The sequence below is a fragment of the Brienomyrus brachyistius genome, chromosome 8 (assembly GCF_023856365.1).
Source record: "Brienomyrus brachyistius isolate T26 chromosome 8, BBRACH_0.4, whole genome shotgun sequence".
Lineage (NCBI taxonomy): Eukaryota > Metazoa > Chordata > Actinopteri > Osteoglossiformes > Mormyridae > Brienomyrus > Brienomyrus brachyistius.
In genome coordinates, this window is record NC_064540.1 from 4,454,458 (window position 1) to 4,469,822 (window position 15,365).

The window sequence follows — 15,365 nt, forward strand, 5'->3', positions numbered from 1 at the left end:
TAACCACTGCACCACCATGCCGCCCCACTATAATTCAATTCTGTTTATTTTTATATGGCGCCTTTCACAACAGAGTCTTCACATGGAGGTGTTGTGATACATTGAACATCATTAGAGAGAGTAACACAGAACAGGGAAAAAGGAAGCAAAGAAATTAAATAAGGAAAGACAGATGACAACGGAGGAGAGGAAGCAAAAACTCACAAGTAAGGAGAAAAAAAACCTCTGGGGGTGTAAGGTCAACTGGCTGCCCACCCCCCCTGGGCATACAGTACTAACATTACTGGACACAGAAAAGAGTGGACTTGCTTGCTATAAGCTAGGTATAAGCTGTGAGCCAGACATGCCACTTTTTCCATTTGCAGTAACCATAATTAATACATCTGGTGGGTAGGATAGTGATTCGTTGGCAAGCACTGTCACCTCCAGCGTTGGGCACCCCAGTTTGCCCCCACAGACCAAAGCCATACACAATCAGGTGATTGATATTCCTAAACTGCGTTTGCTATGCAATTGTTTGAGTTTGTGCGTGTGTGTGTGTGTGTGTGTGTGTGTTTGCCCTGAAATGGCCTGACATCACATCCTGGGCGTATCCCTGAATTGCATGCTTTGCTGCCTCAGATTACTTACATAATACATATATTTTGCGTAAAATGTGGATTTTTCCATGGAGCACTGCCTGACACCTTAGTGCTAATCCCTCGTTTTAACACAATCGACTGAATTAATCGGTGGAATCACAGCTTACATCAGAAGGTCAGCTGGTGTCATTGCAACCCATCGCCAGCTCAGATTTTACTGGGAATGGGTGAGCAATGATGGCACCTGGCAGAATAAGACAGACCACGTAACGTCGAGAAAATCTACAGCTCCGTGATAAAATAAAAGCTTTCTAGTTACTAAAAGGGCAATGATTAGGAAGAACCTGTGTTAAGAGCAATTACAATAAAAAAATAAATCCTTTCACGTTCTCAAGACTGTACATTAAGTTTCTGTAAAATGAATAATCTAATTCTGATAGAAATTATGCCTGGTTATACATTCATCTGAAGGAATAAATGAGGTGCTTCACCATTGTATTTAGATTTATATTGGTGGATACATTTGCTGAAGCAATTCATATCAAGCATCTATATAAAGTTCTTAGAAAGATATAGACCAGCAACTATTCGCCTGCACCTGCATGTCCTTCATCACAGTGTTGCCCACATGTCCTGCAACGGGCTATATTTAAACCCGTTAAGAACAGAAGTGAGACAAAAATAGATCACTCGGGTGTGGGGTGTGTCAGCTATAATTGTAACTTTTTAATTGGTGTCAGAGAGTGTATATAATGTTCACATTGTACAATGTCACTGTTCAGCTTTACCATTACTCCCATGATGCCCTTTTTACTTCCAGAATATTACTACTGTAACATGAAAGACAAAATTCCTCCGCATTAATATTCAAACGTAATATTTAATATTTTGAGAATTGTGGGAACTGTCAAGTCTCCTTAAAAACCTCTAAAACCAGGACCTTATGTTCCACTTTAATATCTCAGGATGTATTTTCTGATTCAGACTGTTTGAATAATTTCTTCCACCTATCCAAAGCTAATCTAATCTTAATGGGTGTCTCTGGCACATTCTGCCGTGACGTAGCACAGAAACCATCCCTGCGTATTGAAAAGCTTGGCGGTGGGTGGAGTATAATGTGAATGACGCTACCCTCCCACATGAAATGGAGGTGCGCTTCAAGCAAAACAGAAAAGAGAAAATGCACCAAAAATACAGAGGAATAGAATAAGCTAACGTGGCTGGTCATCACAGCAACCCGCTTTTATTTTACTTAAGTAATAATGTCTAAAGTACAGCATGATTACAGAGGCAACATATCCCTTAATGAAAGCAACTTGCAGTAGCTAAATGAGTCTCCAGGGGGCACTTATGTGGCAATCAGCTGAGATAGTCCATCCATAAAACAGCCCATTGGCGAATGAGAAACAATTGTGCGAGTTGAAAGACACCGTCTCATACACAATTCAAAACACAGCAATTTAAAAACTTTAAAGTAGTGCATTAAAAGCCTATCTATTCATCTTCCAACCTCTTATGCTGATCACGGTAAAGACCAGCATCAGCTCCAGAGAAAATCTAATAAGTTAATCTATTTTAGCATCTTTGGGTGATTATATTTGGGGGAGTGCAGGCGCTCCCAGGCTCCCTATGGCACTGATTCTGGTAAAGACTATTAAACTAATTATTAATATTTATAAAATCATTTTTAAAAATGGCTAATATATTATCGCTTAATCTCCTGGAATCATTTTCAGACTTTCCATTTCTGTGTATAAAGCTCTACAAACGTTATTTGCAGAATTGACATAGCAAGGATGCCATCTGTCCGTCCACTAAACACTGATCCTGGGCACAGTTGTGGGGGGACGTGGCACAAGGCGGGGGTACACAGTGTGTAGGGTGCCAGTCCATCGCAGGGCTCACACATACAAACAATCACTCACACACCCAACATGACTCTATTGTGCAAATGAATGAAAAAAGTATGCTAAGAAAATATTGGCTTGTCTCTTAAAGTCAAACTTTCATCATCCCTTAATGCTTAGGATGTTTGCTGTTCCTGCGGCAGATAATCAATCAAGGCTTACGGGGCTTAGCGTGAAATTCAACAAAACTGCAATAAACGCAGAACCAGAACCCAGGTGCTAGACTGTGTCCTGTATGCTTTTCCAACATGATTGTACACATTCGCACTGAGCAGCACAGCAGAATGCACAGCACAAAAACAAATGTTGCTTAGTTTCAGCTGCAGCACCTGATAAAAGATCTAAAATAATAAAAAGCAATTAGAAGATGGATGGATGGATGGATGGATGGATGGATGGATGGATGGATGGATGATTTACAGGTTGTAAAATAAATCATTGTCAAATTAAGTTATATTTTGATTCAGCATCTAGTTTTTAAATGAAAAGTAGCAGTGGGTTAGCACTGCACTGTAGGTTAAGGATTTGTGCCCAAATCCAGATGGTCATGGGGTTGAACCCTGTGGTGGGTAGAGTAATCATATCCTCATGGGTATCCATAGAAACACCCTTCACCCCAACTGCTCCAGGCTGCTCTCTGACCCCAAGCTTTCGGCGCAAAAGCACCTCCTGGATAAAGAAAGAGATGAATAAATAAAAAAAATGGAATAGTTTGTTATGAAAATAAACTGCATGTTCATTCACTTAAACAAATGCGGCTCTCGTTATCTTCAACTCAGCATCAGTAAGTTACTCATGACCAGACCTCCTTCGCTTTTTGGTCATGTATTTGCTCAAGCTCCACCCACCATCCACATCCCCTGCTAACTGATCACATCACCACGGTCATCTGACTAACTGGTGACACCAGTACCTATCATGGCTGAAAGCACATTTTACAACTTCCCCTTTTTATTTTTCAACAGTAAACCTCCCTAAGCTGCAGTTCTCTATTCATCCACCCATTGTTTTAATTTAGCGCTTCATTTACCTCCCTCCACTCCCCAGGCCTCCCAATGTACGTTTGCTAGAACCCACTGTTTCTTCCTGTTGGATCACGCCTCCTTGACATTTTAGCTCCTCGAATCCCATATTTCACATTGCAATTCAACACATCCTTTCCTCCCATTCCACATCTCTGACAGTCGATTTGCGGGGAATATTAATTTTTTTTGGACCCTGATAGTGTATTTGTCGTAATAATTAATGTAACGCATCGTGGGCCGCCTTCAATGAGAATTTGTGCTAAGATGCCTCAATTACGCCAACAAAAGGTGCGAGAAGAATGCTGAAGGTGGGAGAAGAATGCTGAACGCAGAAGAATAATTGTGGAGCTGTCGAACAGAGTGTCTGCTAGCTGAAAACAGGAGGAGATAATCTGCTTTGTCTGGAAGGTGATATCGTTACCAAGTTCTCTGCTACCGCTTTAAATCTATTTGCTAGTGTAGATCAATGCAGGACAACCGGTAACCTGAGGGATTCTGCCATTCATCTTCTGTTTAGATAAAAAGCAGCATGAACTCTGGAGACTTGGGGTATGTAAGACCACAGGGGGTGGGCTGGGACATCACCTGAGTGACCTGACAGAAGGGATCCAAGGCGAACAGGATGATTCTCCTTTGAGAAGCTAGCATGACTTCCATTCCTATCAGGAAGGCCAGGTCACCCGGAAATGCTGAGCGTTGGGAAAAAATGCACCAAGAGCAGAATAGAGACAAGCACGAGGCTGTCACCAGCTGAGGGACGAGCTCCTTCTGCGGGGCGCGGAGCCTTGGAAACAGACTCCGGCTGTAAAAGAAGTAGCTAGTCAGCTAAATTTAGAAGGTTTTAATAGTGTCCGAACGCTTGCATTCACAATGCAGGATCGCATCTCTCGGTACAGAGTGTGGACTTACAGGTCAATTCAAGCCAAGTCTGTGACAGAAAGGCATCTGGGAATTCCTCTTCAGTGCTTTGGTGCATTTGAACTGAATTGTAGTGAAAACACGTCTTTGTGGGAAGTATTAAAGTAGTGCAAAGTAGTACATTCTTCTATCAACAGTATATACAGTATGTAGACTCATGTACAGTAAATAGAAGAATAATATCTGTTGCAAAAATTTAATTGTATTCAAGCAGCAAGATAGATATATATGAAAGAATTATTTACATGGCTGGTGCTTTTATCCAACAAAAGCTTACAAATCTGGCCCTTATACAGCTGGGTAGCCTGCTGGAGCAATTTCGGTTAAGTACTTTGCGCAGTGATACTACAGAAGAGTCTCTCCTGAGCTTTCAGCTGGCAGCCTTTCTACTGAAAACCCATAATTCAATTTTATTTAGTTTTACACTTTACAATGCCTTTAAGATACCTGCCATTTTTTATCATTTATTACTAACTCTTTATACAGCCTTTGAAACTTTGAAGATATCCTTTCTTTTAAAACCATGAAGTATAGCCTCAAAAGTTGGCAGACTTTTCAGCCAGTCGCCAGCATCTATCAGCGCAGCAAAGGCTACCTCCACTCTCAGCTACATCGAAAGCTCCTCTGTGAAATTCCCAGCGGAGGCTCTCAAGGAAAACTACAGACTGTTGCATCACTACCTCAAGGAAAGGCTTCAGCTCATGAGAGGGCTTCTGGGCCGCTAATGTGTCCACTTACCAACCGAATGACTGTCTCTGTGCCGCAAGGGTATTCGAGAGCAACCGGACCAAGAAATGCTGGCTCTTATGGGACCCTATTGGTTCAAAGCACATTCTCCTGGAACGATCCTCCGTCAAAGCCCTTCCCATCTTTGTGTTTCTCGTTCTTGGTCGCCATCAAGAGGTAGCAGAGTCAGCAAACCTCCCATAATCTCCCAGCCCTATTAGGCAAATGTGCAAATGCTCTGTTTACACGAAGGCCCCGGGTGTCTGCCGATAACTGTCCCCGTACAAGAAAATCGTTGGCAGTTGCCATAATTCATGAGGGCCGTGGTAATTTTAGAAAGATAATCTCCTTTAATACGACAAGGTATTATAAGTACAGAATGCCATTTAGTTTACTACAGAAGAATAAGTGAAGTAAACTGCATTTAAAGCAAACAAACAAAAATGCAGCAGCGAGGAGTGGGATTACTCGGCTCCTTCAGTCTGTATTTCCATCATGAACGTGCACCCAGGAGTACTGAAGCATGCTTAGTCTATGCGATTATTTTGTTTTGCTATTTTATTTTATTTATGAGAATTTCTGCGTGAACAACTGGATTTACGACATCGTTCTGTTCATTTGTCGCTGTTGCTGGTGAGACGTCAAATAACGTTGCGCCTTGTGCATCATGTGCGTTCAGTTCTGTGGGAAGTCTCCCCACAGCAAGCTTATATGACCATACTCCAATCTTAGCTATGGTAACAGCATAATGTCTAATATTGGTAGCAATTTTAAGAAGCATTGTAGGTATATCATAAGCTGGGACGTAACTAGTAAATCTGGGCCCCAGGACAAAATGTCACCATGGGCCACGACTAGGGTTAGCACCATCAATCCGAAGAAACAGATAAACTTTGGCAAGGGACTAGTGCCCAGTTTCTCCATGGTAGAATTTGCCAAGCAGGGGATATTCAGGGCCCCCTATAAAGTGCTGCTCCCCCGCCCCGAATCTGCCAGGATATCCATGCCGCTCCCATGGCCCTAACTGGAAGTGTTGGCTATTAAGTGGTGTCTGGCCACAGCAGATCATTATGATGTGCAAGTCGGCTGTAGCATACTGTAGGACAGGGTGATGTGGCTTCACCTTGTGCTCGTCATGTTAGCATCCTAATATTGGTTTGTGCCGTTATTGTATTTTGCTCTGGCGATATTTGCGTGTCCCCACAATGTGACACAGACCTGCTATTTTGACATTGTGGGGACCATTCTTCAGGTCCAACAAAGGAAAACTCACTTTTATAAAAATGTGTGAGCGCAAACAAAAATTCCAAAAGTCTTGTATTTTGTTTGGTCACTTATGATGAAGGTTAGGACTGGGTTAGGGATATGGTTAGGGCCGGGTAGGGGTTAGGGTTAGGGCTGGGTAGGGGTTAGGGTTGTCAGGGATTTTCCTATAGAAATGAATGGGTGGTCTCGTCAAAGATACAGTATGAATACAGACATGGGGGAACCTCCTTCAGGACAGCTGGAGAGGCAGCCTACAGTATGTGACTGGTGTGGAGGATACAGTAGGGTCAGCCAGTCCCTGAAGCAATTAAGGTTAAATGCCTCGCTCAAGGCCCCAATGGTAGAATCACTCTGCTGGCCACAAGATTTGATCCCCCCCCCAACAAATTAATTTGAATGTTTAAGACTATTTTGGTCAGTGCATAATTCATATATGCTATTTTAGAATTTTGATGTCTCTATAATTATTCTAAATTGATGGTGACTTTTTTCTGGTACTGTAGAGATGCCAAATCATATCGGGGAATGTTAATCCTATTTCTCTTGGTAGATGGTTATTTTATTATATGTGGACACATTGTGGATGCTGATTAGTGGAAATTAAACCACAGCCCTCCACACTGTGCCCCTTTGTCGTAACTGAGAGCGCAGAGGACGCTCGCCAGTAGCCGTCCACTGTGGAAACTAAATGTGAAACACGTTTTTGTGTCTTGATTTTGGCTTTCCAGTCAGTTTCAGGCTGATTAGAATGATACTGGCACCCATGGGAACACCAGAGGTTACGAGGGGCTTTTTCGCTTTTTCCAAGGGCGTTAGTGTGATCTTCCATCGGTCTGCTTGCAGGTACGGAGATACATGTGTACACACACAGGCAGCACACTCTTCCATTTTTCTAAACAAATTTGAGATGTTTTTCCACCATCCTGGCTGAACGGCTACAGACTCACCTGCATAGCACACATTAGTAGCTCTGCGCAATTCCCACCCTTACCAGCCTAAGAGAAACAATACAAAAAATACATATATACAGATGAAGGGGAAGGGAATGCTGCTTGTGGTGATATCATGGCTAGCAGCGATTCTTAAAGACTGTACTTTTACCAAACTAAGAAAAAGAGCTCGTGCCTCGTTCTCTCGAGGTGCTTGCTGTCTTCTCTCGGCCGGTGCCCTTATATGGCATGGCGTCGCTGATTTGTGGAGATAATAATGAGAAGGCAGAAGGGAGGAAAGTGGTCTGACGGCACTTTTGTCCAGGCCGAGCGGGACGAATGGGACTTTAATGCCAGGAGAATGTTGCTCTTTAAGATAAAGAGCACAATTAACTGCAAGGGATTGATCAGCCATGGAGTCACATTCTTTTGTTTGTTTCCCTTTCCTCCAGAACCGATTGATTTATCCATAGTAGAGGAAACAGAGGCCTTGAGATATGGCTGTAATTAGGCTGCAGACTGGCCTCACATCCAGGCCACTTGGAAATTGCCTTCTGAGAAGATCTCTCTGTATGGATTTTCTCAACCTGGGCCCAACAGGCTTGAGTGGCAGCTGTGTCTTTAGTCGGCCAGACGGCCAGGTGCTTGTACTCCCTGCCGACGTTCCGAGCACGGAACTCTTCGTGCTACAACACCCCTGACACTGTCCACTCACCATAAATTAAAGAAAGATGACTTGAGTAAAAGCACGCCGTGCCAAGGGGCAGAATTACACAAAATGGATAAAGGGAAGAATCGGTCCTCGATGCCGTGAACCCGTCAGACTTCGTTGAATATTCTGACTTTTGGAAATTAAAAGCATTTACGCTAATGACCAGAGACGGGAGAGAAATTGCTTGTCCAGAGACTGGGGATAAAAGGCACTTCAGTAGATGCACCTGCTTATTTATGCCAGCAGGCCGCTCCTAAAAACACAGGGGTTTTTTTGGCCGCATCCCAATACATGAAGCACAAGATAGGGTCATGTTCAACTACTGTTTGATAGAGCTTTAGAACGGGCAATATGACGGTCAGCTTTTCCGACGTCCTTGAAACACCGACAATGCTGGGATTTTCACACTGTAAAGTGTTTGGTGTTTCGTGGGCGGTGTGTTAAAAAAAAAAAAAAAGACCCAGGCTGTGGAATTTTAGGACAAAAAGACCTTGTTTATTAGAGTGGCCAAAGTGGAATGGTCAGACTTACAGTAAAGCCAAGAGGAAGGCTATGAAAGTGGGACAGACTCCGTAAGGAAATCTTCTAGCACCTTGTTGAATTCATGCCTCGAATAATTCAGACTGCTCTGAAGGGGGAAGGGGGGGGGGGGGGGTCCTACTCTGTACTAGGCAGGGGTACCTAATGAAGTGGACTCACCTTCCTTAAGTAGCACGGATGCCAACGCTGGTCAGCAGGCTGACCTGAGATTTTCAATTCGTCTGCACAAGCAACAGCTTTATTGCCTTGTAAATAGTCTGTAGGGTTTGCAAATTACAACTCCTTTGATGTACAGTAGCAAATTTTAGGTTTATAATGGGACGATATACATTGGCAGTAAGATTTCAGTAGATCTGCTCCATAACACCCCTGGTTAATTCCACTTCTGTATGACCTGGCTCTTATCAGTACAATACTTAGCCCTCAGCCCTCTCCAGTGTAACATCACTGCTCCCTTGGATGGGTGGATAACTGGACCACCACTGACTCACCTATGATCAGGCCACCCTGCATTATGATTGCATTTGGCAGTTGTGCCTCCTAAAGGCACCACAACGCCATTATCTTCAGGTATTCCCAATCCAGCATTTGCTTTTCTATGTTTTCTTGATTCACTCTGAAAAATGCACAGACTTAAAATGAATGAAGTTGTGTTTATACCGTTAAGCTAAGTTGGTGAACTGACATTCTTCCAATAATCAGAGTCACCTGATGCTCCCTCCCGTGATGAAAAGCCCCTCTTCCCCTAACCTCCTCTGCTTGCTTTGACCCACAACCCCACCTTCAGCTGTCCTGCGTACCTCCTCTCCTAATAGGACTGGACAGCCAGCCATGACATGACATATCTGTTCTTAGACTTATGTCAGGTTTAAAATTGTTCTGGCTACCACTGAGATTACTGCATTATGCAAATTAGTAGGTTCGTTTCTTAAAAATATGTAAATACAGACGTGGACTAATTTTTTGGTAAAAAATAATAATAAAAAAAAAAGATACATAACTCTGAAATAACTTGAAACTGCCAACATTTAATGGCATCCCTTATTGATTATTCCATATTTAACACAAATCGAACTTGGATTCGACTGAATATCTTATATAATCAAACAAATAAAAATGGCGAATCCTTCAGATCGACCTGGAGTTGCATTTCCTCTAGCGTCCTCGTCCTGGTAGGTCTCTTGAACCTTATTCTTTTTAATAATATTAATAATATTCCTGTGGTCAGGGCGGCATGGTGGTGCAGTGGTTAGCACTGTTGCCTCACACCTCTGGGACCCGGGTTCGAGTCTCCGCCTGGGTCACATGTGTGTGGAGTTTGCATGTTCTCCCCATGTCGTCGTGGGGTTTCCTCCGGGTACTCCGGTTTCCCCCCACAGTCCAAAAACATGCTGAGGCTAATTGGAGTCGCTAAATTGCCCATAGGTGTGCATGTGTGAGTGAATGGTGTGTGAGTGTGCCCTGCGATGGGCTGGCCCCCCATCCTGGGTTGTTCCCTGCCTTGTGCCCATTGCTTCCGGGATAGGCTCCGGACCCCCCGCGACCCAGTAGGATAAGCGGTTTGGAAAATGGATGGATGGATGGATTCCTGTGGTCACAGGAACAAGATACTGCTTGGAGATGATCTTGCAGCCTTTGCCTTTAACATGGTTATGTATAACCTTCTTCCTGAGCTCCTCAGTCAGCTCTCACCTTTGCTTTCTCTGTCCAATGATACCAAACAACACAGCCTGTTCTTTCCCTTAAATAGGCTGAATGGCTGATGAAAAGCTTGAAGCCACCAGTGATACTAATTAAGGTTAAACACTTTGTTTGAAACATAACTATAATGCAAGGATAAATAGTCTCTTTGGGGCACCAACAAATCTGTCCATACTATTTTAGCATATCTTTGTAAAATAAACAAATAATTTCTTTTCACAATTTTATTGGTTTACTCTATCGCATACTAAAGGCATGCAGGTATACATTATTTCAATGAACTGAATGGGTAGCAACAAATTTGTCTATGTCTGTATATGATCCTTTATGGGGTTTCAAGAGGATTATTTTAACTGCAGCATTTTCCCCTGCAGAGCTGCTGTAACTGTGTGATTGATAAACATTTTGAAGAAAAGTCTGTGCTTGTATGTTTGTGTGTTTAAGGGAATCACCTTAGATAAGAGATTGAGGATGAACAGGGTAAATCAGTTTTCTATCATATTGTTTCAAAATAAAATAATAAAGAAGTTATTTTTTGTGGCTTTCTTAACTTTGTGAACATTGACAATTAGCTACACTGCGGATACTGATTTTCTTATTTTAACATAATTTTTATCATATTAAAATCTGCTTGGCTCTTTGGTCCTTTCTTTCATTCCTACCTTATGTTTGTATTAAATACATTTTCCCACACTGCAGCCGTTATCCTAAAACATCTTTTAACTTAGAATAAATAATGCCATCATGCTTTATTCAAATGTCATGTTTTCACTGTAGCACAGATAAATTTTTCCTTTCCTGTTTTTTAATGATAACACTGAAAAGGGAATTACTCGCCCATAAAATGCAGAGCTCTGAAAGGTATTTATAAACGCTAAATATGTCTTGACTTCCCAGCATGACACTACTTGGCTCAAACAGCCAGGGTTTCAGCCTAGAGTGGCTAAAGTTATCAGAGTGAAAGCAAATCACTTGGTCCTGATAAATGGCACTAATAAAAACAGGAAATTACCAGCTGTTCCTGCTGTTGCGGCACTTGTCATAATACAACATCCAAGTACAATACAATCCACATAATGCCGCATCTCGTCACATACCGAAACAGCTGCAAACAGTTGCAATGGTTCAATATGACTGGGGCTTACGTGCACGGTGCCTAACCTGGGTCATTTTCACATTTCAGATGAGACAATGAGTTATATTCTATTATTTTTCCTTAATTCCCACAGGAATGGGAGAAAAACCCTAGACTTTACTGCTACAGTTCATACGTGAAAACAAAGGCCAGGGTTCCAATGAATAACACAGATGTCGTCCATTTGCTGAAGGCATCCCAGCAGAGATGGGCCAATACCTTTTGGCTAGCTGAGCCCTGGGTTGTCTAACCTTGCTGAGCCCTAGTTCTTTCCTGAACCACACACTGGTTCTCACGTGTGGTTCCCTGGATGTGGAATGAGCTACCACATGAGGTCCGGTCGTCAGACTCCCTCTCCATCTTCCTGAAATGCCTTAAAATCCATCTGTTGCTTGTATTCCTTTACTAATCTAACTGTTTGAATGTTCTTTTGTTGCATTTGGAGGCTCTTACGTACTGTAGTCTTGTTAGGTTCTTACTCCGTACTCACTGTAAGCTCAGCTTAACTGCACGAATGTTTGCTATGTCATATTTGAGTCCCTTGTATATTGCTTTGGACAAAAGCATCTACTAAGTATGTGTAGTGGTGGATAGTGCACTGCCAAAAAACAGGTGGAACAAACCACCAGAACAACCGACTACACCACCCAGGGACTTTCACCCGGGGATATTCCTGCAACGACTACTAATGCTAGAGGCACATAGATTCGGTCAACTAACAAGCAGGAGCAAAATCGTGCTTCCAGTACAAAATATATTTATTTTTAAAAGCAGTACACTGAATGTGAGCAAGACTATGGCACTGAGGTAAACCACAGTCCCTTACAAGTCAACTTCTTAGAGCCAGACCCCAGGTTCTGCCCCAACAACACACATTACTCAGTTAACACAGTACATACTCATGCGGGACACCTGTGGAAGAAAAACTGCAAAACCGAAATCAAACAAAATCCGAAAACCCGTGTACAAGACACACACACATACAACACAGCACTGCAATCTTAACCATGCACAGTATGAAATCCCACCCCCAGGACGCCAGCTTCCCCACGGTTCATCCCCCCGTACCTGGTACAAGACAAAAGCGCAGGTCAATTTAAGAGGTTACAATGCACAAAAAACTAAAACACAGCTGATACAAGACAGATCACCCTCGCACAGGTGATTTAACAGGATGCTAAATTAAATTAGCACCGAACGCTTCTACAGTCAAATCCAGCAACTAAACAAAGACTGTAGGAAGGCACAGTGATTTTCCAAGATGGACGATGGAATCTCCAACTGAAGAGGCATCCGGAACAGTACATGAATCCACACCAACAACATCAGAGGCAAAAACAGCTGTGATAAGTCCTGGTCACTCCAAGAATAAAACTTAACTGGGACTACAAATATCCTGAAATATATACACAACACCAACATCACTACTAAATATGCCAGGAGGCAACTGAAAACTGAAGAAAAACTAACCCACCACCGTCCCGTTTGCAGCAATAATAATCCCATAGTTCGAGGTTTCACCGCTAAAAGCTAACATTCAACAATTCATTATTGCTTCTTCATTTAGGTAATACAAACGCTGACTCTCTAAGGCGCACTCGTCAGTGAAAGACCACGTTTAAAAGATATATACCTGAACTCTGAAGAACCACAAGACGGTTGCCAGCACTACTATTACCTAAGCCATTCAGATGTCCCACTAAAAGTAATTTTAAAACAACTTTTAGCCAACAATGTTAATAAAGCACGTCAGGTATAAATGTGATGTAACGCATACCTGTAGGAACTGCAGAAGTATTACCAATGGAAATCGAATCGGGGTGGAGCTCCCCGAACACCAGACCGTACATCCTTTTGGTGGAATGCCATTAATGACCAATTGGGGATGTACCCAATCTGCCACCCTCATTCCATCACATATGCAAATACACGAGCACCTTAAAACATCAACTTAATTCATTCCAGAAGGCTGGTCGAGTTGCGATTAGGCCGAAGTCATATTTCCCACCAAGAAATAACGCAAATGAATTTAGTTCGTTACAGACTCCCAAATGATTGTCAATTTAAACCTATCTACCTACCTAATTAATGATGAAAAGCATTAACAATCACTATAAAACTAATACACGCATGAAAAATCACACATACAAAAGCAATAAATATTAAAAAAATGACAATTTATGAGCGCTTTATCTATAATTAGGTGAGCCGATGGAATTCTGGAAGGTGGAGAAGAGGAAGGATGGAGAGGTTAGGGTTTTGAAGAGGAGATGCTTCTCAATCCATAGAAGTTTAGCAGGTCTGTTTGAACTGTTGGTCAAGTTGGACGAGGTGTTTGAGTTCCCAGGGTCTCCTGTATAAATGATTGGTTTCAGGAAGCTGGTTTATCTGTAATCAGCGCTTCTTGCCTCACATCCATAGGCTAAGAGTAGGGAGACTCAAACCGCGGCAACCTGACATAGGGAATAAATTGACTACAACGTGTTCTGAATCTCTTCATAGATTCTTATAGACATGGTATTCATAGAAAGTGTTACCATGATTTTTGAAAATATATTCTTACTGTAAACGGTAGTGTTTCAAATATTCAAAAGTAACAAAATTATTTGAAAATGTTGCCTAAAACCATGTGCAAAAATAAGATGAGTACAGTTAGGCATCCAAGGAATGACTACTAAAGACCCAGGACTGATTATTAAAATTTGTACTGCACATATATTTATTAATATTTATAAATGATAATGTTTCCCTTATTGTCCTTTCAAATATTTTCCACTCTGTCCATAAAAGTAAGGCTAAGATCACACTGCCCATTGTCACTGTAACAGCACGACTTGGTCTGTTCGGCGCATTTTGTCGTCCAAGTTGACCCCATTGCATCAGGATGAGGTTTTAGAAATGATGAGCATACTGTAGATCACTTGACCAGTGAAACAAGTGCCTTAAAAGAAGCGCACATCTTTAGGATGGTAACTGTGGAAGAGGCTCTCTGAGGCTGAGATCAGTCATCCCCGCCACTGATGAACGAAAGAGACACAGAGACACAAATCGAAGGTGAGATGAGGTTTTGTCAGGTTTTTGGCCGTCCTGCAAGACGGACGTCCACTGTCAGTAAAACAAACCAGCCTTTCCTCACTTCCGGAGCCCCCATCACAGGCTGATTCATCTGCATGTATGTATGTATGTATATCTCTGTCTTCAAGGTATTACTCTTCCTCTCAACCCCCGCCCCCACCCCCCGCCCCCCCCCACCCCCCATTCCTGGATGAGTCAGACGGTGACTAATCAGACTCTTCCTATGTAAGCTTTGTCTGCAATTCAGAGACGCAGGAAAGTTTAACGCAGAGTTCATCCCCAGCCTCTAAAGCCGGCAGGATCGGCGGTGAGCTCTGACACGCACAGAGGCAGCTTGGGATTCACTTTAGACATTCACCAGTGCAAAATTAAGTGATCCCCCCTCCCACACACACACACACACACACACACACACACAGACACCCAATGCGGTCAGGAGCGTGACAACTCATTAAACGAGCTTTCAAAGGCGAGGCCGTGGCAGGTCTTAAAAAGCACCGCTCCGATGGGAAATAATGATGCCAGTACCCCCCCCCCCCCCCCCATTCAACACCGCCGATGTCAGCCATAAGCGCTAGGCACCGGCATGCCATATACCTCGAACCGCTTGCGATCTGACAAAGAGGAGCCCAAGGCTTCAACAGATGGAAGTGCCCACCACAATTATTTAAAAGATAAGATAATGGGACGCCGCAAACAGGCTCTGTGAATATTAAATATGAAATACGCAGAGTCTACATTATTTAACAGGAATATGCACGCCCTGTTAATAAGGCCTTCCTCTAGGGATGCATCAGTAGCTCTGCTGTTGTTTTCCTTCTCTTATTTATTTATTTAGTTAATTCTATAT

General features: G+C 42.6%; 1 long non-coding RNA gene across 1 annotated transcript in view; it reads left to right on the forward strand.

Annotated features, from left to right (window-relative positions):
• Positions 1–9,861: 9,861 nt before the first annotated feature.
• LOC125747984 (uncharacterized) overlaps positions 9,862–15,365 on the forward strand; it is a 300,948-nt gene continuing 295,444 nt past the window's right edge. Inside the window, exon 1 of the long non-coding RNA XR_007399421.1 lies at positions 9,862–9,886. This is a non-coding gene — a long non-coding RNA (uncharacterized LOC125747984). The remainder of the gene's footprint in view (positions 9,887–15,365) is intronic.